Here is a 24,465-nt window from a genome sequence, read left to right on the forward strand (position 1 = left end):
ACGTAGCAGCAGTCTGCTGATTCTGTCTCTAGGTAGTTTTCAGACTCTCTGCATGCCTAGATTGTCTGGCAGTTAAGCCCAGCCACCATCTGTTTAACTATCTCAGGCATGATATATTACCTGTCTGTGTTGCTCAGCTACAGAGAACACATTTCAAATCTGTCAGAGTGGTTCCCTTGAAACCTGTTACCCCTTGAGAGGTTTGAGATGAGGAGAAAGACTCTCTTCCATTAGGGCGAGTGAAAATAGCTTTCCTCAACAACTTTTTCCTTATGACATCTTTACTCTTTCTCCACACTGATATTTTCCATTGGTCCATGATTTGTGGAAAGATTTAAGAGTCACAGAATCAGTCCACGGAAAAGTTGTTTGAATATCTGGATCCGTGTAATCCTCTCACACCTCCTGGGGTGTTTGCTCTCTTTGGTACCAACACCTCAATTTCTAAAGTAGAAAGAGTTGCACTAAAAAATTCTAATAATTTACAATCCTTCAACCTTGGATGCACACAAAATCACCTAAAAGGTATCCTAGAACACATCGGTTTAGAACCCCTTCTCGGACTGTGAATCACAACCTCTGTGGTCCAGTCACTAAAAATCCAAATTTTGAAGGCCTGAGAGATAATCCTGAAAGCTGGTAGGGTTTTGCTTCATTGGTAAGTACATTCATGGAAGCAGAAATGTTGTGATACTCATGACCATTTGTGCCTCTTTGGTGGAGAAGTCATAAATATTGTGAATGATGTTTTTATAAACTATTCTATAGAGTTTGTGTCCTGATAATTTATATTTTATTTATAAAAGTGTGGCAAATTCCTGGGGTGCCTTGGTGGCTTAGTCAGTTAAGTGTCTGCCTTCGGCTCAGGTCATGATCTCAGAGTCCTGGGATCGAGTCCCTCATGCCCCCCCCCCCCACTCAGCAGGGGGTCTGCTTCTCCCTCTGTCCCTCCCCACCCTGCTTGTGCTCTCCCTCTCTCTCTCTCTCAAAAATAAATAAATAAAATCTTTAAAAATGTGGCAAATTCTTAACAATATTTTGGTAGAGAAGTTATTACTCCAAGCTCTTATGCCTTTAGGCAATTTGGATTTTCCTTTTGATTTCCTTTCGCTGCATAGTCATTTAGCAGACAATCAAATATGTATCAGATATATCCACAATTTCTCATTACTTGTCATTTCTAAAGGGGCTAGAATTAGTGGGAAAACCATAGTTCCCCTCACTTTTTCAATTCAGACTCTTTTCTAGGGCTTATTTTATATTATATATACTATATTATAAAAATGAAATATGTTTTGATTTACTTTCACAGAAATAAAAATTTCCAGAAAAGTCTACCCCTGAATGTGTAACATGGAAAAAATGTACTATATGATATTCTAACTAAGAATTATAATTAAACACTTCAGGAGGCCAAATAAAATTTACCAGAAAAGAAAAAAAAAAAACATTTGCTCTGGTGACTCATTTATGCCATCCTACCTTTGGATAAAATGTAGAAGCCACTTAATATTGCTATGAAGATTTGGGCAGTGTCAACATTGAATTTCCAAATCAATCTGGAAAGTAAAAGATATTTCACGCAAGTATTTTACTCAAGGTTTTGTTTTGATATGCTAAAAAAAAAGATCACAAGTTTAAACTCTGCTCACCCTTGAGAATCTTAAACCATAATATTAAACCTGGAATCAAACAAAAATTATATTTAAGTAATTTCTGTGGGCAGATAAAATTTCATACTTAAAGTCAGGAATAACAGGCAGTCACCCACGTGGATTGACTTAGGGGGCTGTGTGGGCAGGGCCAAGTTCTTACCCACAAATATCAGTACTTGATATTTTAGCTTTTGAGTTTCTCTCTTAAAATACAAATATTCTACACTCCCAATTAGCACATTATGATGAAATAACACTTTACTGAGAATAAATTTGTCAGAGTGATTTTCTTTTTGACAGGAGATAGGTGACAGCTAGTAGAACTGAGAATCTGGAAACCCAGAAATGGTAATGAAGAGAGAGCAGGAGCCCAAAGACATTCTTGATTTCCTTCAAAGATTTGTCTTGGGACAACTCTTTTTATTGTAAATCTCATTTGTTCCCATGATTGTAACTACCATTGAATTAGTTATCTATTGGTATGAAACAAATTACCTCAGAAATTAGTGGCTTAAAATAACACACGCCATTTACTATCTCACAGTTTTTGTGGATCAGAAATCTAGTTCCAGTTCAGTTGGGTCTTTGACTTTATGATCTCCTGTAAGAATGTAACCAAGGTGTTAGCCAGGGTTGAAGTCTCACCTGAGACTTCCCAGAGAAGAATCCTCTTTGAAGCTCATACGTATGGTTGTTGGCAGGATTTTCTTTGAGAGTTGTTGGACAAAGGGCCTCAGTTTCTTAACAGCCAATGGCTGGAGGCTGTCCTCAGTTTGTGCCATCTGGCTTTTCCAACATGACAGCATGTTTCATCAAAGCCAGCAAGATAGGAAGTCTGCCAGCCAAGTGGAAGTCGAAATTTTTCTAACATAACCACGGGAGTGCCATCCTATAACCTTTGCAATAACTTAGTGGTTAGGAGCAAATCTTTGGTACAGCTCACTCTCAAGGGGAAGGATTACACAGAATATGAATTACAGCAGATAGGAATCATTGGGGGCCATCTTAGAAGTCTGCCTTCCCATGCTAGAGATTTGATGTCATGCTCAATAGTTCTCTGTTTTCTCTCACTACCCACATCCAGTTCATCCCTGGATAGGTGTTTGACCTATTCCTGGATAGGTAGGTGTTTTGACCAGAGATCTCTTGAATCTCTCTGATTTACCCAACTGTTACTATTCTCTACAGATCATCTTTCACTGGGGCCATTGTATGCTCTTCCCAAGACTTTCATAAATCCTCACCCTAATTCACCACATCCATAACTTGGTACCTTACATGGGTTATTTCTTCTCCAGGGAATACTTTTTCTTCCAATCATCATTCCTTGCCCCCCCAAAACTAATATTTATTCATTAAAAGCAAGTTGAAATGTATTAAATTAGTGAAAGTCTGATTATACTACATTTGATACAGGTACTGTCTTGGAAGGTGCTATCTTGAAAATGCTTGAGACCGGTGATATATAATAAAAAAAAAAATCACAAGAAAATTTCACTTCAAAAAGAAAATGTTTCAGATATGGGCAAAGATTTGTACTTGTGATTCCTCTAAATTTAACAATAAAAAGTCGACATGCACTTTAAAGTAAAAAATGCTATCCCCAGTTAATAAGCATCGTCTAGGAAGAGCTATATTTTCATGACATAGTTTTCTGTTTTTCCTTTTTTTTTTTTTTTTTTTTTTTGGCTCCTGATCAGTTTAGCACAATGACTAACAAAACACACTAGCATTTAGAAGTTATTTAGCAATAGAAAGTTGAAATAACCCAGTTTCACAAAATTCATTTAATATTGTAAGCACGTTAAGAAAACGATTCTCTGAAGCATTATGATGTAGTATGTAAAATACGGGGACCAAGAGACCTGGGTTTTAATGCCAATTCAGCCACTAAGTGGCTTTGCCCCTTGGAGAATAATCTTTCCATGATGGCTAAAGGTCTTCATCTATAAAATAAAGGAATGAGACTAGATCAGTACTGTTTAACCTTCTTCTGCACCCTAGGGTGGTAGTGCTTTAAGGGATCTGAAATGGGGTCCTCATCATAGTAGACTCATTAAATACATGTTTACTCTTTTACTGTCCCTTTCCCTGCTCCCCCAAGCCTATTTAGTTTTACCTCCACTAACAAAGACTCTAACCCTTTTGCTTCTGCTGCCGTCACCATGTGAAAATAGAGAAGGCTGGAATCAGCAGTCATTCCTTGCCTCACTGACCCTCTCTCATTCTCCACAGTTTGCTTTCTTCCTAAGCGAATTACTTTTAAGAGAATTTAGGTTCAAGGAATGTTGTTAATTTAAGTATGCATCCTTGTTGGCCACTACAAAACCACTAGCTCTGAACAACTCAGAATTTTTTAAACAATTATTATAAATTGAAGCTACCCCTTTATTTTTATTTAATACATTGATTCATCCTGTTTGTGCAGTTCAATTTCCTAAAAATTTAGTGTCAAAAAAATGAAACCTCTTGCAGGAATAGCTTTAGTTAAAGGTCTAAGACTCTGAAGTTGGCAAACCATGCTGATCATCAAGTTACTATAGACTTAACATACACATTTGTTTACATTAGGTTAGTCTCAGACCCTGACCACTAGCAGATTGGGAATTTCCATATTTTTCCACTTATTCGTTAGAGATGGAAAAATATTTTGTTGTTAGGTGTGTTATGATTTAGCATTAATATTTTTGAGGGACTTTTGTGTTTTTTTTTTTTTCATTACCTGCTATTTTATTGGTAGTGGTGGATGGAGGCTTAGGGTTGAGAAGCAGAAAAGGAAAATTAAGGATATTATTGAAGAAACATTGTTGCAGACCTACTTTTTTCTTACAGCAGGTTTTACTTGTTTTATCTTGCTGTCAATATAACATCTTATTTAGTCATTAGGGTGATCTATCCCTATCGAGAGCTTTGAGTGAACAACTGAAAAGGGATGAAGACATAGAAACTGAATGGCTCCTATGTCAAAAATGATTTCCTTGATACATGATACATAAAAGCTAAGCAAGTAATTTTATTCTGCATGTAACAAACGAGGCAGTGAACTCCCAATAGAGATGCTATAGTTCGGGCAATCAGGAAACACCAATATTTCACATTTTAAGATTACTTGTAAGCCTGATTCATCACAGGTTTGGATATTTAATTGCTTTGTGCAATCATTGAAAACCGACTTCTCACAAGAACTTTGATCCCTTGATGATAAATATAAATTTTACAAGAAGAATCAATATTAGTTTAACAAGAAGAATCAATAACCTGGTGAAGTCATTGTAATATGAATCTAACATTTTCAGGATTACTTTACGTTCATTCAATATGTGTTTATTGAAGTCCTTTCAGTGACAGGTGCTGGCATCACAGGTGAATGCTACAGAATTAACTGTTATCATACAAGGGTGTGTCGCCAGGCAGGGGGAGAGACACGAAGTGAGAAATGGCCAGCTACAAGATCACCTGTGTTAGGCATACAAAAAAAAAAAAAAATCTACCAAAGTATTGCAAAGGAAATAACTTTTGAATAAGGAAGACTAAGAAGCACTGGGTGAAAATCTGCGTTAATGTTGTAGAACAGGTGAGGGAAAAAACTCATGAAAAGTTGGCTGTTCAAAAGATGGAATTGGGAGGGAGACAAACCATAAGTGACTCTTAATCTCACAAGGGTTGCTGGGGGGAGGGGGGTTGGGAGAAGGGGGTGGGGTTATGGACATTGGGGAGGGTATGTGCTTTGGTGAGTGCTGTGAAGTGTGTAAACCTGGTGATTCACAGACCTGTACCCCTGGGGATAAAAATATATGTTTATAAAAAATAAAAAATTAAAAAAAAATTAAAAAAAAAAAAGTTGGCTGTTCAAAAAGTACTATGAAGTGCCTTGAGGTCTACCTCAAATTTTGCTGCAATGATCAGAGCTATCTGTGAGTTATTTGTAGCCCTGGATTGATTGCCAAACACTATCATATCTGCATTTACTCAGCTGACTTAAATGGACTGTTAGGCAGGAATGCCAATGTGAAAATATTATGACTTTGGGGTTGGATTTCACTAGGAGTTCAATCCTGATTCTGATACTAGGCAAATTATTTACCAACACTGTGTCTCAGTTTTCTCATTTGTCAAATGGAATAGTGCCTATTGTATAGAGTGGTTGTGATGAGTAAATGGAATAGTACAATATTTTTGGTGGCTAAGTACTGAATGAGTCAAATTAATAAATGAAAAGCCCCATACCTAGTCCACAAATGTGGACAGTAAATGTTAGTCTCTCTTCCCCTCATATCTCTCTGCTTGTGCTACAATTTCTATTGATTCCATGCTTTTTCAGAAAATGATATAAGAATGAGCCTATATACCCAAGTGGGTAGCCCTGATCTCCCTTTAGAGGTTTTGCAAAGCTCAGCTCTGACTTTAGCAAGCTGAGTGTCTGTGGGCTCCAGTCCGAGTTCCATAATCCCCCTCATGGAATGGATATGAAAATTATATGAATTAATAAATTTAGACACACACACATAGTAAGCCCTTCCTATTTTTTTACTTTAATAAAATTGTTTTATTGAGATGTATTTGACATACTTTTTTTAAGTTTAAGGGGTATGGCATATTGATTTGATGCACTTATATTGCAAGATGATTGCCATTGTAACGTTAGCTGATGCCTCTATCACATCACATAACTATCTTTCTTCTAATGTTAGATCTTTCAATTAAGATCTAATCTTAACAAGTTTAATGTCTATAGTACAGTTTTATTGTCTATATTCACTGTGCTGTGCATTCGGTCTCCAGGACATAATTACTTACTGGTTACAAGCATATATCCTTAAACATCTCTCTTATTTCCTCCACCCTCTGGTAACCACCATTTTACTCTTTGCTTTCATGGTTGTGTTTTGTCTGTTTCAGATTCCACATGTCACAGACATCACATGTATTTGTCTGATTGTCTTGTAGCATAATGTCCTCAGGAATATTAGCTCAACATAAAACACGAGGCACCCAGAGTACAGCAAAGAACAACATTTTTCAGTCAGAAGTCAAAATCTTGGTCTCACCTTTATACCCGTGAAGTTTCTAAGTCAAGGTGATTAATTTACTAGTGATGAGTTTCCAATTTATAAAATTAGGTTAATATTATCTACCTGTCCAGCTTATTTTACAGGGAAAAATTAAAGGATTTTATGTAAATCAGATGACAGACATATTTTGAGCAATGTTATCATCCAATGTTATCATCCAGAGTTATCTTTATTTATAACCTACCAATGTTATAAGAAAATAATTGATTAAGCCATTAACACATTATTTTAATCTCTGAAGGACTGAATCCCACATGTCCTCTGTCACATAACCACTGGATCAGGAAGACAAACCCTGGGGGTCGTCACCTCTGCTTCCACTTATTCCTTGTCCATTTGCAACTTTTCTGTGAATAATTATTAATTTGTAAGGATTTTTTTTTTTAATTTGTAAGGATTTTTTTCTTCCTTCCTTCCTTCCTTCCTTCTTTTCTTTCTTTCTTTCTTTCTTTCTTTCTCTTCTCTCTTTCTACCTCAGGTTCTGGCTTTTAAAGTTAAATTCTGAGGGGAAAACTCAAGGAACAAAAAAACAAAAAAAATTTTTTTTAAAACATTTTTTCCAGTAAAATGTAATTATATGTACTTGTAAAGAAAGCCATTTCCACAAGTCAAATATTTAAATTATTCTGTAAAAGCTTAAAATTTCAAGTGCTTTAACCTACTTAAAAGGAAAAGTGCTGTGCTGGGATTAAGTCAAACCAATTAATTTGTGGAAAACGTACTGAATATGTTTTTCCATATGCAAGAATGGAAAGTGATAAGGCTGTGGACAAAAAGTGGTTGATCTTCATGGTGAATTAATCTGAACCTTCCTGCCTTTTCCCCCTCAAATGCTCACTGCATGATTTCTTTCCAACCTCATTAACTTTAAAGGGAATGTCATGCATAAGGGAGATAAACAGAGTGAGAGTTAGAGGAAGAACAAGGGCTGAAAGAAAAGAAGCAGACTTGCAAGGTAAAAAGACTTATTGGTGTCTTGAATTTATGTTTCATTCAGATCCCTTATTTTTCTATACATAGGATATTAGAGTTTATGCTGTTCCCTGCAATATTTTTTTTAATTGTTTCTTTCCTTCTTCCTTCCTTCCTCCCTCCCCCCCCCTTTTGTTTTTTAAGATTTATTTATTTATTTTAAAGAGAGAAAGAACATGTGGAGGGGAGCAGCAGAAACAGAGGGAGAGAGAGAATCCCAAGCAGACTCTGGGCTGGGTGTGTGGAGCCCCAAACGGGGCTTGATCCTGCAACTGGAGATCAAAACCTGAGCCAAAACCAAAAGTCAGTCGCCTAACCTACTGTGCCACCCAAGCACCCCAAATGAGGTCTCTTTCTTTTATTGCCTATGAAGTTGATATTTCTTTTTAAACAGTGTGTCTGGACACATTCTAATTGTCCATAACTTTGAATTCATTGTAATTAGCTATGCCATCCTGGACAATTTCTCTAAATATAACTGGAGTCATTACTTGTACAGAATTAAAGGAAAGCTTACTTACTTGTACAGAATTAAAGGAGGCTTACTTTTAAGCCTCTGTTTTATCTTTTCTTTCTTTTTCATCTCTCTTGCTATCTTTTTTGTAAGCCCTCTCTTTATTTTCCAAACTAACTTACTTTTTAAAAAAATTGTCTTTCCTATTTAGTCTTCTAGGATCAGAGGTCAGAATTGAGTAAACCTCAGTGATATATGTGTATTTGGACAGGCTCCATCAGCAAGTCATAAAATTCTGAGCATAATTTTAGGTATGTTTTAGAGTCTGGCATATACGTAAGCTTGTATGCTTCTGAAGTGCAAACATAGGATAGTAATTTTCTATATCATGTTCGTGTTTTCACATGCTCTTTTCAAAAATAATTTTTTGAGAGTTTAAAAAACTTAGAAAGATACTGAGTGTGATGATTCACTTTATATGTCAACTTGGCTACACTATGATGTCTAGTTCTTTGGTCAAACACTAGTCTGGATGTCGCTATAAAGGTATTTTGCAGAGGTGATTAACATTTACAGTCAGCTGCCTTTGGAAAGGAGTCACCATTGGGAATGTGAATGGGCCTCTCCAATCAGTTCTTAAGAACAGAAATGTAGGTTTCCTGGAGAAGAATGAATTCTGCCTCAAGATTGTGGCACAGGACTCTTGCCTGAGTTCTCAGTCTACTTGTCTGCCTTAGATTTTGGACTTAACAGTCCTCACAATCACATAAGTAAATTCCTTCAACTAAATCTCTCCCTCTGTCTGTCTCTTGTCTCCTTTTCCCTATATCTCCATCTCTGTCTCTTTGACTCTATCTCTATATAATAAATGTATACTTGATTCTATTTCTTTTTTTTTTTTAAGATTTTATTATTTATTTGAGAGAGAGAGAGTGTGTGTGTGTATGCACAAGTGGGAGGGAGCAGAGAGAGAGGGAGAAGCAGGCTTCCCACTGAGCAGGGAGCCCAATGAAAGACTCAATCCCAGGACCCTGGAATCATGACCTGAGCCAAAGGCTGAAGCTTAACTGACTGAGCCACCCAGTTGCCTGTAATTTGTTCTATTTCTTTGGCCAACCCTGAACTGACTGATGCACTGAGACATACATCATAATATTCTAGAGGTTTTATTAAAATTTCCTATTACATTGGCTTGATTTTTTTCTATGGTCCCTTGCTTTTTTAGGAACAAAGCTCTAGCTAGACTCGTGATTCACAAGACACTTCCCTTGAAGGGAAAGATGCCTTTACAGGAACCGGTCCAACGATCTGGCTGACTGCTGTGATGTGTGTCTAGTACCCGCAGCTCGACCGTGTGGTTTGAGGATGGTTTTCAGTGTGTGTGCATTTGAAAGCGTTAGTGCTGTGCAGGACGCTTTACCCAGACACCCGGACAGACCACCCCTCTCCTCCTCACAGCCTTCACACAGTTCATCGCCCACTGAAGCAATGGACCTTCTCCTCAATAAATATTTCACTTATGGCTTCAATCTGTATAAAAGTTGGAGATTTCTTTCATCATTTTTCTTTTTTTTTTTTTTTTTACCTTAAAGTTTACTTTTTATTTTTATTTATTTTTATTTTTTTTATTATTTTATTTTATTTTATTTTTTTTTATTTCCAGCATAACAGTATTCATTATTTTTCATCATTTTTCTAATTATGAAAAATCACAAAGTAAGCACACTACATTTTCATGATGGAACTATGAAAAATAAAACCCTTTTCATTTATTCAACATGGCATTTAACCTAGTTTATGTAGGCTGTTTAACAAAGTACCATAGCCTGGGTGGCCTATATCAACAAGAGAAGTATGTTTCTCATAGTTCTAAAGTCTGGAAGAATGAGATTGCGGTGCCAGCATGGTTGGCTTCTGTGAGAATCCTCTTCCAGGTTTCATACTGCCGACTTCTCATTGTATCCTCATGGGATGGAAAGAGCAGAGAGAGGGAAGCAAGCTCTCTTGTGTCTTTTTATAAAGTCACTAATTTTATTTATGAGTGCTCCTCCTTAATTACCTCTCACAGGCCCCATCTCCTAATAGCATCACCCTGGGGGTCAGAATTTCAACAAATACATTTTGAGGGACACAAACATTCTGTCCATAACAACGTTTACATTCAATCCCTCAGGAAAATAGTGCTATATTATATAACTATATTTCGGTTAATTTGGTAAAAGTAAACAATTATTGGAATGTGACTTGATTAGGTTAACAGAGCCAGTAAGAAACTAAGCCAGGAGTTAAGGCTTGGATCTGGTCAATATCCAAAACCAGGACATTCTGAATTTACCAATAAACCCAGAAAACTGATTTCTGGACAATGTTAGGTTAGACCAGTGGTTCTCCAAGTGCGGTCCCAGAATGAGTATCACTTGGTTAACGCCAGTTCTAACATGTTAACTAACCTCACGTTCTCCACTTACATCCTTCCTTCGCCTGCCTGACACAAGTAGATACTTCACTTTGTGTTTACCATCATGAGTGAAAAATAATTCAGTGCTGAAAATAGAAGAGAAAATGTCTCTTCCCAAATCTGAATCCATTAAAGAGTTTTTACTACAGTTACTTTCTGAGAAGTAACTGTCGTTACATGTAGGGTAAGAGTCTAGGCTGAATCTTCTCTCTCCCCTTATTTCCCTGGAACCAGGGCTAGGTGAGTGAAGATGACATGTGTGGGAGGTGACAAGACTAGACACTTAAGAGGGAAGGGTCAAGTAGGGACTAGTCTCACAGAGGTCACTTGCCACTCCTTGGAAGTAGAAAAGAGATGGTTGTCCACTGAGCCTAGAGAAGAGAGGGAAGGGCAACCACAGGAGATGGATGGCACGTGCAGAGGGTAAGGGAGGACTTCCAGAGGCAGTAACCATGGAAGCAGTTAAGAAAGCTGGGGTGGGGGGTGAAGGATTCCTCAGTCCAGGCAAGCCTGGTAAGATGACTCAAAGACTAGGAGTCAGACGCCTCCATGCTCTGGCACCACGTCTGCCTTCTCATCTGTCCTCACCAGGTTACACACATCCCTGGAGAAGAGAAAACCTAGAATTTACTGTGATTCGTTTTCTGTCATTTCAGTAAAATGTGGCTCAACATAGAAAATGAAATTGAGTCATAGAATATAAAGTCACATTTCTTTTTTAAACCTTATTTTGAAGTCATAACTTATAGAAACATTACAACAATAGTACAAAGAACTCCTTTATCCTATTGTCCCAGATACAGTCTGTGATCTATTGGCCTTCCTTGCTGTATGTATATACCCATTGTCATTTGTCTAAGCACTGGAGAGCAACTTGCAACTGTGATACCTCATTATCCTAAATATTCCAGTGTCTACCTGTCCAAAACAAGGACGCTCTCTTATAGTACCTCCATACTGACCTCCAGATCAGGAAATCAATGACACAAGACTATGCTCCAATTCACAGACAGCATTTAAATTCCACCAATGTTTCCCACAATGTTGCTTTTCCCTTTGTGCTCCAGAAAACTATGTTTCATCTAGTGGTCATGTCCTTTCAGTTTTGTTCAGACTGAACAGTTCCTCAATGTTTCCTTGTCTCTTACGACTTCGATAATCTCAACACGAGTCCAGATGATGCTTTCTCCTACCATACTCAGACCATGCATTCTGGGAAGAAATAGCACAGGAATGATGTTGGGCTCTTCTCAACTCATTTAATGTAGGAATATAAATAGAGTTATTCTACCACTGAGGATATTAATTTAATCCCTTGGTCAAGTCGGTAGATACTAAGCATCTCTGTTTTCCCCTCCTTAATTTTTTTGGTTTCCTCTTAGTAGAAATTCCGGTATTCCATTGCTTTCTTGTTACTTATCAAACTGCTGACCAGCCTTACCATCCATTGATGACTTCCTCTGGAATTAGCCACTAATCTGTAATGGTTGTCAAATGGGGGACATTCTAATTGTCTTCATTTGTTAGTGGCCATTCCCTTGTAAGAGAGAGCTTTTCCTTTTTATTTATTTATTTATTTGTTATTTATTTGTTTATATTATATGGACTTTATTTTTATTTTATTATTTTTTAGTTTAGTATATGTGGACCTACAAATTCCTACTTTATTCAATGAGCTAGTAATCTATTATTCTTGTTATTTATTTTTATGTAAACTGTCCTAGATTGGGCTCCTTCAAGCTAACTCGTGTCTTCTTGCATTGTCTTGCTATTTGGCATAATAAGATGTCTCAGGCTTATCTTGCTTTTGTCTCACCCCAGCCTTGGAATCAGCCATTTTCTCAAAAAGCTCTGATTCTTTTAAATATGTAGGATGGTATTCAGAAATCAAGTTCTGAGTACTTACTGTGTTCACAGCTTTTGGGATGGCATTCCTTCAAGTACCTCTCAGAAAACAAAACTAGGAAATACATGTATGTATATTTGTACACCTGTAGGTGCTTATCTCTGTATCTTTATTCCTTGTGTATCTGAGTGTTGTAAAAAAAGAAAAGAAAAGAGTTCATACCAATCTCTCTCTCTCTCTCTCTTTTTTTTTTTTTTTTTTGAGAGGGAGAGAGGGAAAGAGAGAGTGCGTGCAGTAGGGGGAGATACAGAAGGAGAGAGAGAATCTTAAACAGGATCCACGCCCAGTGAGGAGCATAATGTGGGGCTTGATCCCACCACCCCAAGACCATGACCTGAGCTAAAATCAAGAGTTGGATGATTAACTAAGTGAGCCACCCGTGTGCTCCCTAATATCTCTTATTTAAACTCTTCTGAAGATTCTTTCTTCTTCCTCTCACTCTGTGTTTGTAAATCCTTCTCTGACAGCGAGAAACCTGGTGACTTTTTCCTGTCTCTGCTTCTCCTTCTCCATAGGCACATGTACTTGTGCACACATACACAGACACAGTTATTTGCTCAATCAATTTACTATTTTGTTTGTAACAATAAATCTCCCAACCACAGGGGCTGCCTCTACCACTCTGTGTACCTGCAACTCACACCGTGTCCTTGGCTTCCAGCTCCCCAGCTGGTGTGTCTGCGCAGCACTCTGGCCCCTTCACTAGCCTGCGGCAATGGACTCTCTGTTCTGACAATATATTTCTAACCCACCTGATTTTTATGGGCACTTGCATGTTCTTCTCAATCTTATTACCTGTCTGAAACTCTAAATCAAGTCTTGGTTAAAAAAAAAAAAAATCTTTCCTCTTGAAGCTCTTTCCGATTCTACAAGTGGGAACAGCTCCTTCCTACTTTTTGTAGTACCTCTGTCCTCAGGGCATGAGGTCTTTGGGACACCCATACTGGGTACTTCTTGCCTACCTGTTGCTGCAGTTGTTTCTTATGAAGGGTACTGGAATAAGATAAGTTCTCCTTCTGTTCTGCATGCAATCTTGGAGCAGATTTTTTGATGTCCCAGTTCATGACACATGATGTCATTGTGTCTGTCCATTCTACTGTTGCCCACACTTGCTATCTATTATGTTTGCTCTGAATTTATGTCATCTCTGAAAGTTGGTTCCATTCAAGGGATGCAGATTTTGCCTCTGTTTCCCTGCCATTGGGCTAATTTTATCCCAATTCCTGTAACCATTCATCTCAAGGTCTTCTCTTGAAGTCCTCTTCTAAGACTGGTAATAACTGTCTTTATCTCAGAATGTCTAATTCTCCTAACAGTTATGCATACCCCTTACATTAAACCATAAGCTCCTCAAGGTCAAAACTTTTCTCTTTGATTTTTATATACTGAATATAGAACTTTTTTTTTTTTAAGATTTCATTTACTTGAGAGAGCAAGAGAGAGAGAAGGAGAGAGGGAGAGAATAAAAGCAGGGGGAGCAGTAGAGGGAGAGGGCGAAACAGGATCCCTGCTGAGTAGGATGTCCCATGTAGGACTTGATCCCAGGACCCTGAGTTTATGACCCGAGCTGAAGGCAGACACTTAATGGACTGAGCAACCCAGGTTCCCAGAACTTTGGTTTTTATATACTTTCTATATAAGTCAGAGACTTGCACAGATTTGGTATTCAACAGATATTTAAAAAATTTGAACATGTGGTAATCTTCTCTGACTTCTCACAGTTCTACATCTTATTTATTGATCTGTGGCTAAGATTTGGTTTAATGATTATTTCCAATATTATAACTCCACTCAATCCAATGTGGTCCTGTGTAGTATAGTGTGAGATAGTGAAATTCAAGAAAATTTCTTAGAAACAATTAGAAGTAATGTATTTTTGTTATATTCACTGTGTTTATTTACTCTGTATTTGGAATTTCCAAAGGCCTTGGATTAACGTTAAAATAAGGGAAAAAAATTTCTTTCTTTTAGGATTCATTTAAAGGTTTAGAACATCATACATAGAATTTTATTGACCATTCACGTGTTTTCCAAGCTATGCCTTATTATTCAGAGTATAGACCCATATGTCAGAGACATTCATTTTCATAATAAACTCTTTAAAATATAATATGTAGGATGACAATTATTTTTAGAAAAATCACTGTATGTTAAATAACTGACTTAACTTTGGACAATATAGAAATACCTCAAATAAGTATAAAACTAAAATAGTGTATTTTGTACTTCCATCTCTGGGACCTACAGGTGAATTGATGTTCACTTTTAAACATGAGTTTTTGTTTCTTATTCCATTTCTGTTTTCTGCTTTTTTTTTTTCTTTCTCTTTTTTTTTTTTTTACCTTGCCTAGTAAGAAGCATAGAGATAAATTTATATAGTACTTATAATTTGAGTTCCACATTCAACTGTTTTTAAGACATTTTCCTTAATAAACAGCTATCCCATTATAGTATCTATCTGAATTTTGTGCACAGAGAGGATCTTAGTTAATATTTGATCAGTGTATTTGAACCAAAAGACTTTCTCGTGCCCAAAGTTATCTGCAGGCTCGTTATTAATCCAATGTTCTATCCACTTAAAAACTGATGTGCAATGAGAATTTGGCCACCATTAAGCTCTTATTTCTGTGAATTGTTCACTTACTGACAACTTGACATGAGATAAGTGAGTAAGCTTTCTTGGGTTTCACGTTTGTTCCTTTCTTCTCGTTCAGTCTCCTTTCTATTTGTGAAACTCATTCTTATTTTAAGCTCTTTGAGCACACAAGAGAAACTGCTCATTTGCTCTTTATGTTTTTTCAAGGGAAATAGCAAGATTTTTTCCTGATGTTTTAACGGAGCTTGTCTTAAAAATATGGAACATGGTAAATTTTTTTCAAGATTTTATTTATTTATTTGTCAGAGAAAGAGAGCATGCACAAGCAGGGGGAGTGGCAGGCAGAGGCAGAAGCAAATTCCCTGCTAGCAGGGAGCCCAGTGTGGGACTCATTTCCAGGACCCTGGGATTATGACCTGATTTGAAGGCAGACATTTAACCAACTAAGCCACGCAGGCATGCCAAGAACATGGCAAAATCTTTAAGAAGAAAGGAGAACCCTCAGTTTTTTTCACAAGAACTGTCACCGTGAGTAATTTCCAAGCATCCAAAAGAACACATGAAACCAAAAATCCCAAACAAAATTTTTTACTTTCCGGCTAGTATAATATAATACTGCATTTTGACAGTCAACTAGATTTGCTCCGTAGGACCCTTCAAAAATGGGAGAGCCTATATTGCTTTCCCTCCTTTGGTGTGGGAAATCAGATATAGTTACCGAGACTGTTCCTTCCTCTGCCTAGACGAGGCATCTCCACCATCGAGCTATTTTGGAATTTGTTTATTTGAGCATATGAACAGAAATGGTAATAACCCAGAACTGGTTTTGACACACTATGGAGTAAGCTGTCAATATATATTTGTTGGATTGAAATTGCCTTGTGAGGCACTGATGAGAAATCATCAGATATTGATGATGTCTGCTGACCTTTTATCATAGTTACTTTCAAGTCAGACGTCAAGCCTGCTTTCCACTTTCAGTCTGGAGAACCTATTATCTTTAAAGGCTTTGCTTGTGAAATACATCATCAGTAAGAGGAAAATATGCTGTTAGAAAGATACTGTGTTTACAAAGGGCTCAGTAAACTATTTTACACAGTAGTAAGAAATAAAACCAGTTATGTCTCCTCTTCCCCTGTAATGTAAGACACTGCACATTTCTAGGCCTCAAAAACTATAATAAATGTGCCTCAGGGAATCCATAATATCTCTAAAATTCACAGATGTATTCTCAACAGAAAAATTTGCATTTGATTCATTATGTTGGAACAACCACTCCAAGTTTTCTTGAAAAATAAAATTTGCATAACATACCTAGAAGGCTCAAGTACTGAATATGATTTTAAATTCAATATATATTGCAAGGCTAAACACAGTAGTCGTTAGAAATCTTATTTTACCTGAAGGTTTTAATACAGGTTGAACAGAAGATAGAAATTATAGAATAAGACTTACCAGAATTGGGTTCTGTCTCAATGTTACAAAAAACTAATTACCCTAAAGGCTTTCCACTATCCAATAAACAAATTAATATGAGATGGTCCTTATTTACAACACAATATATGTTTCCACAGCTAACAGTCCTTATTAAAACCCATCTCTATTCCTTTAAGAAGTTATGGTTTCTCTCCAACTTAGTACAAATTCTGAAGAATGAAAGGAGGCATTATTTTTAGACCACAGTTCCAATGTGACGGCCATTTAAGAAACTTGTTGCAGAGTTTAGTTGGTGGCTGGAGCAGGAACAGAGGGCAGACAGCAGAGAGCTCTGAGCAGCCCCTTGCTTGGGCAGGTCGTTACCCTCACACCAGGGAGGAAGGAGCAGAGCCACCCAGCCGCCGGTGCGGGTCACCGTGCCCACGGTCAGGGTCAGCGAGGCAGAGCCCCAGCAGCCCCGCCGCCCTGCCTTAACGCGGGGACACCAATCCCACCGCTATGTGTTGCAGTGCAGGGAACTGAGGTGGGAACAACAGCATGACCTCGAGGACGGTTTTGGGAACCATGAAATGGTTCCAGGTAAAAAATGGATATGGTTTCATCCACAGAAATGACCCCAAGGATGATGTATTTGTAGAGCAGACCGCCATAAAGAAGAACCCCAAGAAGTGCCTTGGCAGTGTAGGACTTGACCTTGTTGGAGCAAAGGCGGCGGCAGAGCAGTAAATGCCAGGGCAAGGCAGTAAATACGTAGCATACCCAAACCAGGGGAGGCGCTGGCCACCTTGCAGGGGATGCAGATGCAATTACCTGCACCAGCTACCAGCAGAATGACGAGAGTGAGGGACTGGAAGCCAGCTGCTGCAGGCCAGGTCCAACAGCGCCGCCCTGCCCCCACCACGGGCCACAGCGTCCCCCTCCCCTGCACAGAGGCCCTGTGGGCCCCACCACGGTGCTCCAGGCCTCCTTGCAGAAGTGAGGCAGGGCGAGGACAGCAGGGTGCAGCAGAGCAAGGCAGGCCGGCGACACAGACGACTACCGGGGCCATAGTCCAGGATTCCACAGGGACACTCCTCACTGGAGAGCCTATAGACAAAGGCAACAAAGAAGACAAGGAAAATCGGGGCGACCAGAACAGGGACATGAGATAGTACAGAGGCTTTAGCAGCCCCTTCATTGTCAGTACCAACACCTCTTCACTTACCAAAGCAAATGCCCAGGAAACCCCAAACCACGTGATGGCAGAGAGACAAAAGCAGCATCCACAAGCCAAAATTCCTCTCCAGATGTTGAGAAGGGTGGAGCTGACTTTTTAAGTTGTTTCATGTCTGGTCAAGTTGCGCTTTTTTTTTTTTTTTTAATCTCATTTTTAATTTGTAATAAAAATTTACAACTTTTTTTTTTTTTTTTCCAAAAAGTCAACCAAATGGAAGCACCTGTTAACAAAGCTCTTAAATTTAAAGGTGGGGGTGGCGGGAGAGAGAGAGAGAGAGAGAGAGAGACAGAAGAAACTTGTACTTTAGAAAGGAGAAACATTTGGATATAATCGCAAGTTTTTTACATGACTTAGAGGAGTTAAAAGACATAAAATTAGCATAACCTAGAAGTTCTGTTTTCAAATAGCAAATCTCATGTCTGTGGAATGTTTTATTTGTCTAAATTTAAGAATCAGGAGGAATGATGTTGTATAATAGAGAGTAGTGGGTATTAACTAGCAACATTCCCTAAATATTGGAATGAATTTCTCCAATGTACCCAGACAGTCAGAAGGTTTATTGATATTTTCTTCTTTCTAAATGTTTCACTTTTAATTATTCCTTGATTCTTCACTGCCTGATATCACAAAGGAGGAAATAATAAACTCGTAAAGGCAGGCTTTGTTTATGAGTCACTGTGAGGAGTAGTAGAAAGGACATAAAACTAGTGGATCTAGCTTCCAGTCTTAATTCTGTCTCTTAATTCTTTATATAGTTTGGGGCAACTCAGGTCACCCATTTCTGTCTCTGTTGTCTTTTTATGAATGGGAGGATTGGGGAAAGCACTCTCCAATAGCCTGTCTTGTTTTAAAATTGGATACATTGTGTCTACCACTATTATTTTTGCATCTAAGAGTCACCAATGAATTCCAAGTGAAATTAAAACATAGATCTATTCTATGCTTTAAGAAAGACATCATGCTGAGTGTTAGTGAAGAGGAAATAAAAGTTGGATTTAAATGTATTATTTACTTTCAGGTCCCAAAGCTTCCAATACTATTGAGGTCATCTGATTACCCATCTGAGCAATGGGAACACAGCTTTCCTGCTTACCAGTGGAAAAGGACACATTCGATTGGCTCCCATAGGTCCTTTCTGCTTGCTCAAGTGTGCTGGCTCTTCTATACCTAGCACATCACAGTCACTCTGTCGTTCTGTGTGCGTTACTGGATTCACTCCTGCTTCACTCTTCTTGATTGCTACTTGATTTCTAAGTGCTGTTGCTTAAATTTACACAGTACGAATTCTATCTATATCCTACCTAAGACCTCAGTGGCCTAGGGTAGATTAAACATATTGAAATCCTTGGAGACAGGGTTTAAGCAACAATAAGGTATTATTATTGATAGGTCATTCAACTTAAAAAAAAAAGAGATGACTACTTTAGATTTTTTGCATGTGTTAGCGATGTATTTACAGTGATTGAAATGACATTTATGTTTGACTGATCCTGGGGATCTGGCCTTAGGGAGTGTTTGGAAACGAGCATGGTTTGTTTAATTGAAATTTCTCCGCCTGTTATGATTTCCCATGTCGAAACAACTAAGTTTACATTCAGTGGTAGTTGTTGAGCTTAGAAGAAACAAAATGTTTGAGTCCTCACAGTATGCATGTGACAGTGAACACCAGGCTGCCAAGACAGCTCTGAGCAGCATCATACACAGACCTTGACTTGTGTAGGAAAAACTGCCAGACAGAAAGAGAATTATTTAAAGCATCAGGATTTCTCTCATTGGTTCTTCTTTGCCTCAAGGGAAAGAGGCGGATGTAAAGACATCTGGAAAGCTTTCATAAAGTGAGATTTTACTTATCTACCTCTGGGCAGATAGTTTTAATTTCCAAACCCTTTAACTGTAAGGGGAATGCATTTGCTCATCACTCTATGGAGTCCTGTAGGAGAGAAAAAGGGCAAGACCTATTACAAATAACAGCCCAATGTGGCCCAATCTTCCACATGTTGAAAGTAAGATTTTTTAAAGATGAAGAATGCAAGGGTACCTAAGAGACTTGTTTTTGTAGTAGTGGATATTAAACCTAAGCCCTTTTGTCCATTCTGTAGTGTGAATTGGAGAACAATTTTGGTTTTTCCATCTGGATCTGTTTGTTGTGACAGATCATTGACATGTCTTGAATACAAGGGAAGGACTTTTTTTTTTTTTTTTTTTTTTAAATGCAACAACAAGAAAAGAAGACTGAAGTGGGATCAGCAATTGGGACATTGGCGTGAGGGTCCCTCTTTTAGTTCTCCACTCCTTTGTTGCATCTGAAGATTTTACTTTTGTGCTGACTCGGGAATTCCTGCTTGCCTTTGTGTGTCCTTTGTTTGATTGATGATCTCAAGCTTTAGTGCATTTGCAACTGGATTACAGATTTATTTGTAGAGATTTGTGTGCTGAGAGCTTCTCAAAACATTGATGTAAGAGGTAAAGAGCAGAAAGTGTGAGAAAAAATTTCTTTGATAAACAGCCATGACTGTCACTAAGCAGTTTCAAATATAAGGAAGAGGCTTTAGTTGCTGAGTTCCACACCTTGCATGTTGGCTCCTACTATTCAGGGGAGGAGTGCTGATAATAGTTTGAGAAAATGTAGAAAATGTTTGCATGGGACTTTAATAAGATGGATTTTCTAACAAGATTTTATTTATTTATTTGAGAGAGAGAGGGAGAGAGCACTAGCTGAAAGAAGGGCATAGGGAGAGGGAGAAGCAGGCTCTCTGCTGAGTAGGGAGCCCTAGGGCTCAATCCCAGCACCCTGGGATCATGACCTGAACTGAAGGCAGGCACTTAACCAACTGAACAACCCAGGTGCCCCAGTAAGATGGATTTTAAAGCATGTTCGAAGATAAAAGTTATTTAAGAAGAACACAGATTGCATACAAAAAAATTGAATATGAATTTTAAGTTAGTGCAAAAGGATCTGAAAATTGCAGTCTGTTATAAATTGTTTTCTGAAAATATATATTCATCTGAAACTAATTGCTCAACTTCTGATAGAATTTGGGTCATTCTACCTAGAATTACTAGTATTGGATCTCTAATTGCATTTAAATAATAAAATAGAGGTTCAGAGTGCTAAACCTTATAGCTTGAGTTTCTAAAATGTCCTGGGTTATTCTAATAGGATATGGAGTGCCATCAACAAGCATTTTGTGGCTTGGTCTCCGTATTGTTCGCCAAATCCCTTATTTTCTTTAGAAAAACGTTGTCTCTTTCTGTTTGTTTATTAGTTTTCTTTAGTTACCGTGTTTTTGGTTGTGGAGAAGGAGGGAAAATTTGAAGATACATTGCTTGGCCAGGACATTAACAGTTTAGAAGAAGCCACATAATTTAGGAGTTTCTTGATAGGTTGAACTCAAGAATTCCCAAACTTTTTCATTTCAGGTTAACTTCACTATTCTAGAAATAGTTTGCCTACGATTTGTCTCTCTTTTTTAAAAATTTTAATTTTCAGTGGTATGCATTTCATGTAGTTAATAATTTATGGTTTCTATATTATTTACATGGACTGCAGTATATGGTAGTCAATGTTTCTCATGGTGGAACAATTTCCAGATGACCCATAAATTGTCATTTACCATAATGGTATTTTTTTTTTTCTAATATGAGGCTAGCAAGAACGATTTTTAAAAGAAGATGGTATACGCAAGTATGTTTTTAGGCATTCATGCTTTGGGTAACTACCCATCCTGCCTCCTCACAGATGACTCAGACTTATCTAGGAGGGTTGGTAAAAAAAGTAAAAAGATAGAAATAGTTCTCTCTGAGAAACAAAAGAAAAATAATATCTAACATATAAGTGTTCTTGGAGTTTTCCTATGGGATGTCAATAGGAAAAATGGAAGAAAGAACAACTAGAAGAAAAAGAAAATACACGAGATTGCTTAGTTGGTCTCTGTGTCTGGCTTTTGTTTCCAAACGCCTTAATTATAACAAAAATGATCTAAGTTAATCTATGTTCAACATTTATGGTGGAGAAAAGGTCATTCACTTCCAGTTTTAGATGCATAAAACTATTTACGTATTTTTCTCATCTTTCCTTAAACCTAAATAGGATTTTGACTTTGATATGTAATTTTTTGTTTCATTATAAAAGAGAATACATAATTATATAATATATGAAATAAGTTGCTCTTCATTTTGTTTTAAAGATTTTATTTATTGGGGTGCCTGGGTGGCTCAGTGGGTTAAGCCTCTGCCTTCGGCTCGGGTCATGATCTCAGGGTCCTGGGATTGAGCCCCGCATCCGGCTCTCTGTTCAGTGTGGAGCCTGCTTCTCTCCTCTCTCTGTCTCTGCCTCTCTGCCTACTTGTGATCTCTCTCTCTATGTCAGATAAGTGGATGAAATCTTAAAAAAAAAAAAAAAGAAAGAAAAGATTTTATTTATTTATTTGACAGAGATCACAAGTAGGCAGAGAGGCAGACAGAGACGGAGAGGGGGAAGCAGGCTCCCTGCCAAGCAGAGAGCCCGACGCAGGACTTGATCCCAGAATCCTGAGGTCATAACCTGAGCCAAAGGCAAAGGCTTAACCCACTGAGCCACCCAGGTGTCCTTCAAATTACTTTTTAAACAATGTGCTCATAACTATAGGCTAGGTTGTTTTGTGGTTTGTCAAAATTCATTGAAATAGATTAGAAAATTGAAAATAATCTCTATTATAAGTCATTGGCAACCAAATTCGAAGACTTTGAGAATATTATCTCAGAGACACAAATGTGGTGACCATACTAGAGGTGACTTAGAATAACATACATCTCTTCATAAAGGAAATAGTTCCAATGATCCTAGATAAGTCTGTTCTCTGTTAAATGTTTTCTCCTTCATTATACATTTTGTAGATTATGTTTATTTAGTTTTTATAGAGGACAGTAAGGCCACATATCTCACCTAAAATGTCCATGTTTATGAAACTTTGTATTACTACAGTTTTTTTTTTTTTTTTTGCAGTATCTTTTATTTCTAATCCTAATGACCAACCTGTGGGGTTCATCCTCATCAACCCATTTTCTTAGAATTAACATGTAATGTATTATTTGTTTCAGGGGTACAGGACTGTGATTCATCAGTCTTACACAACACCTGGTGCTGACCACAACACATACCCTCCTCAATATCAATCACCCAGCCACCCCAGCCCCCAGCCCCCTTCTCTCCTATTTTGAAGAGGAGTGAGATTTTCTTTTTTTTAAATTTAATTTAATTTTACTTTTTTTGTGTGTTCCAAAATTCATTGTTTTTGCACCACACCCAGTGCTCCATGCAATATGTGCCCCCCTTAATACCCACCACCAGGATCACCCAACCTCCCACTCCCTTCCCCTCCAAAACCCTCAGTTTGTTTCTCAGAGTCCACAGTCTCTCATGGTTGGTCTCCCCCTCCGATTTCCCCCATCTCACTTCTCTCCATCTCCCCATGTCCCCCATGTTATTCCTTATACTCCCACAAGTAAGTGAAACCATATGATATTTGACTCTCTCTGCTTGACTTATTTCACTCAGCATAATCTCCTCCAGTCCCATCCATGTTGGTACAAAAGTTGGGTATTCATCCTTTCTGATGGAAGCATAATACTCCATAGTGTATATGAATCATATCTTCTTTATCCATTTGTCTGTTGAAGGGCATCTTTGTTCTTTCCACAGTTTGGCTACTGTGGCCATTGCTGCTATGAACATTGGGGTACAGATGACCCTTCTTTTCACTACATCTGTATCTTTGGGGTAAATACCCAGTAGTGCAATTGCAGGGTCATAGGTAGCTCTAATTTAGCTTTTCTTTTTTTAAAGAGTCTAATTTTCAACTGCTCTCCTTGCAACAATCAGTTTCTACCGCTAGGAGTCAGTCTACATGAACAGATGTCCATATAGATCACTTAAAGTGTTCAGTTTTAGGACAGTGTTACGATTTGATTTCATGCAGTGCTTTTTCACTTGGGAAGAATCTCCTTGGACGCTCACATGGTAATATACAGTGTCTTGCAGTTTGAATTTTGTAGCTACACTCTTGACAGCACATTTCTCAAAGGACTTCGGTATATAGCTTAACTGTTCTTTCCCCCTAGCTGTCTCCTTTCTCTTCTGTCTGATGTGAATTCAAAGCCTTCATCTAATTTAATATGCAGGAGCGAAAGGATGGCTGACAACAGCAGAATCATAGATTGGGGTCTTCTCAAAACCTTTATGGATGGGATGGAAGATGACAATTACTCACAGAATGACTGGATTTGGGCTTTGACATGAAGGAACCATATGAAAGTGACGTTATAACCTGTTACAACTATGTTGCCTTATCTAACTGCCAGTTTCGATTGTTTTTCATGTTTCTTTGGTTTCTGGGCGATAGTAAAGTCTTTGTTCCCGACTATACCATAAGATCTTCATAGGCAGGGGCTATGTCTTACCTATCTTTATTTTTCCAGTACTTAGCACAAGTCTTCACATATAGTCAGCACTGGTTGTGTTTTTTGAGCTAATCTGAATAGAACGCGGTAAGTTCTAATATACCAGAATGACCTACTGCATAGTGATCTTTATTGATAAAGAAATATTAAACATCAGTAGAAATACTTTTGTAGTGATACGCAAAAATATAATGAGCCATTGTTCTTTTTCTTTATGAAAAAGGAGAAGATACATAGTTTATAAATAACTGGGACAATTTG

General features: G+C 37.9%; 1 long non-coding RNA gene across 1 annotated transcript; it reads left to right on the forward strand.

Moving 5' to 3' along the window:
• The first annotated feature begins 7,910 nt into the window (after nt 1–7,910).
• Nucleotides 7,911–22,357, forward strand: LOC116567165. Its single transcript, XR_004276132.1, has 3 exons — nt 7,911–8,006; nt 14,036–14,038; nt 22,327–22,357. It is a non-coding gene; the product is annotated as an uncharacterized LOC116567165 (long non-coding RNA).
• The last annotated feature ends 2,108 nt before the right edge of the window (nt 22,358–24,465 follow it).

This window comes from Mustela erminea, chromosome 1, assembly GCF_009829155.1.
Source record: "Mustela erminea isolate mMusErm1 chromosome 1, mMusErm1.Pri, whole genome shotgun sequence".
Classification (NCBI taxonomy): domain Eukaryota; kingdom Metazoa; phylum Chordata; class Mammalia; order Carnivora; family Mustelidae; genus Mustela; species Mustela erminea.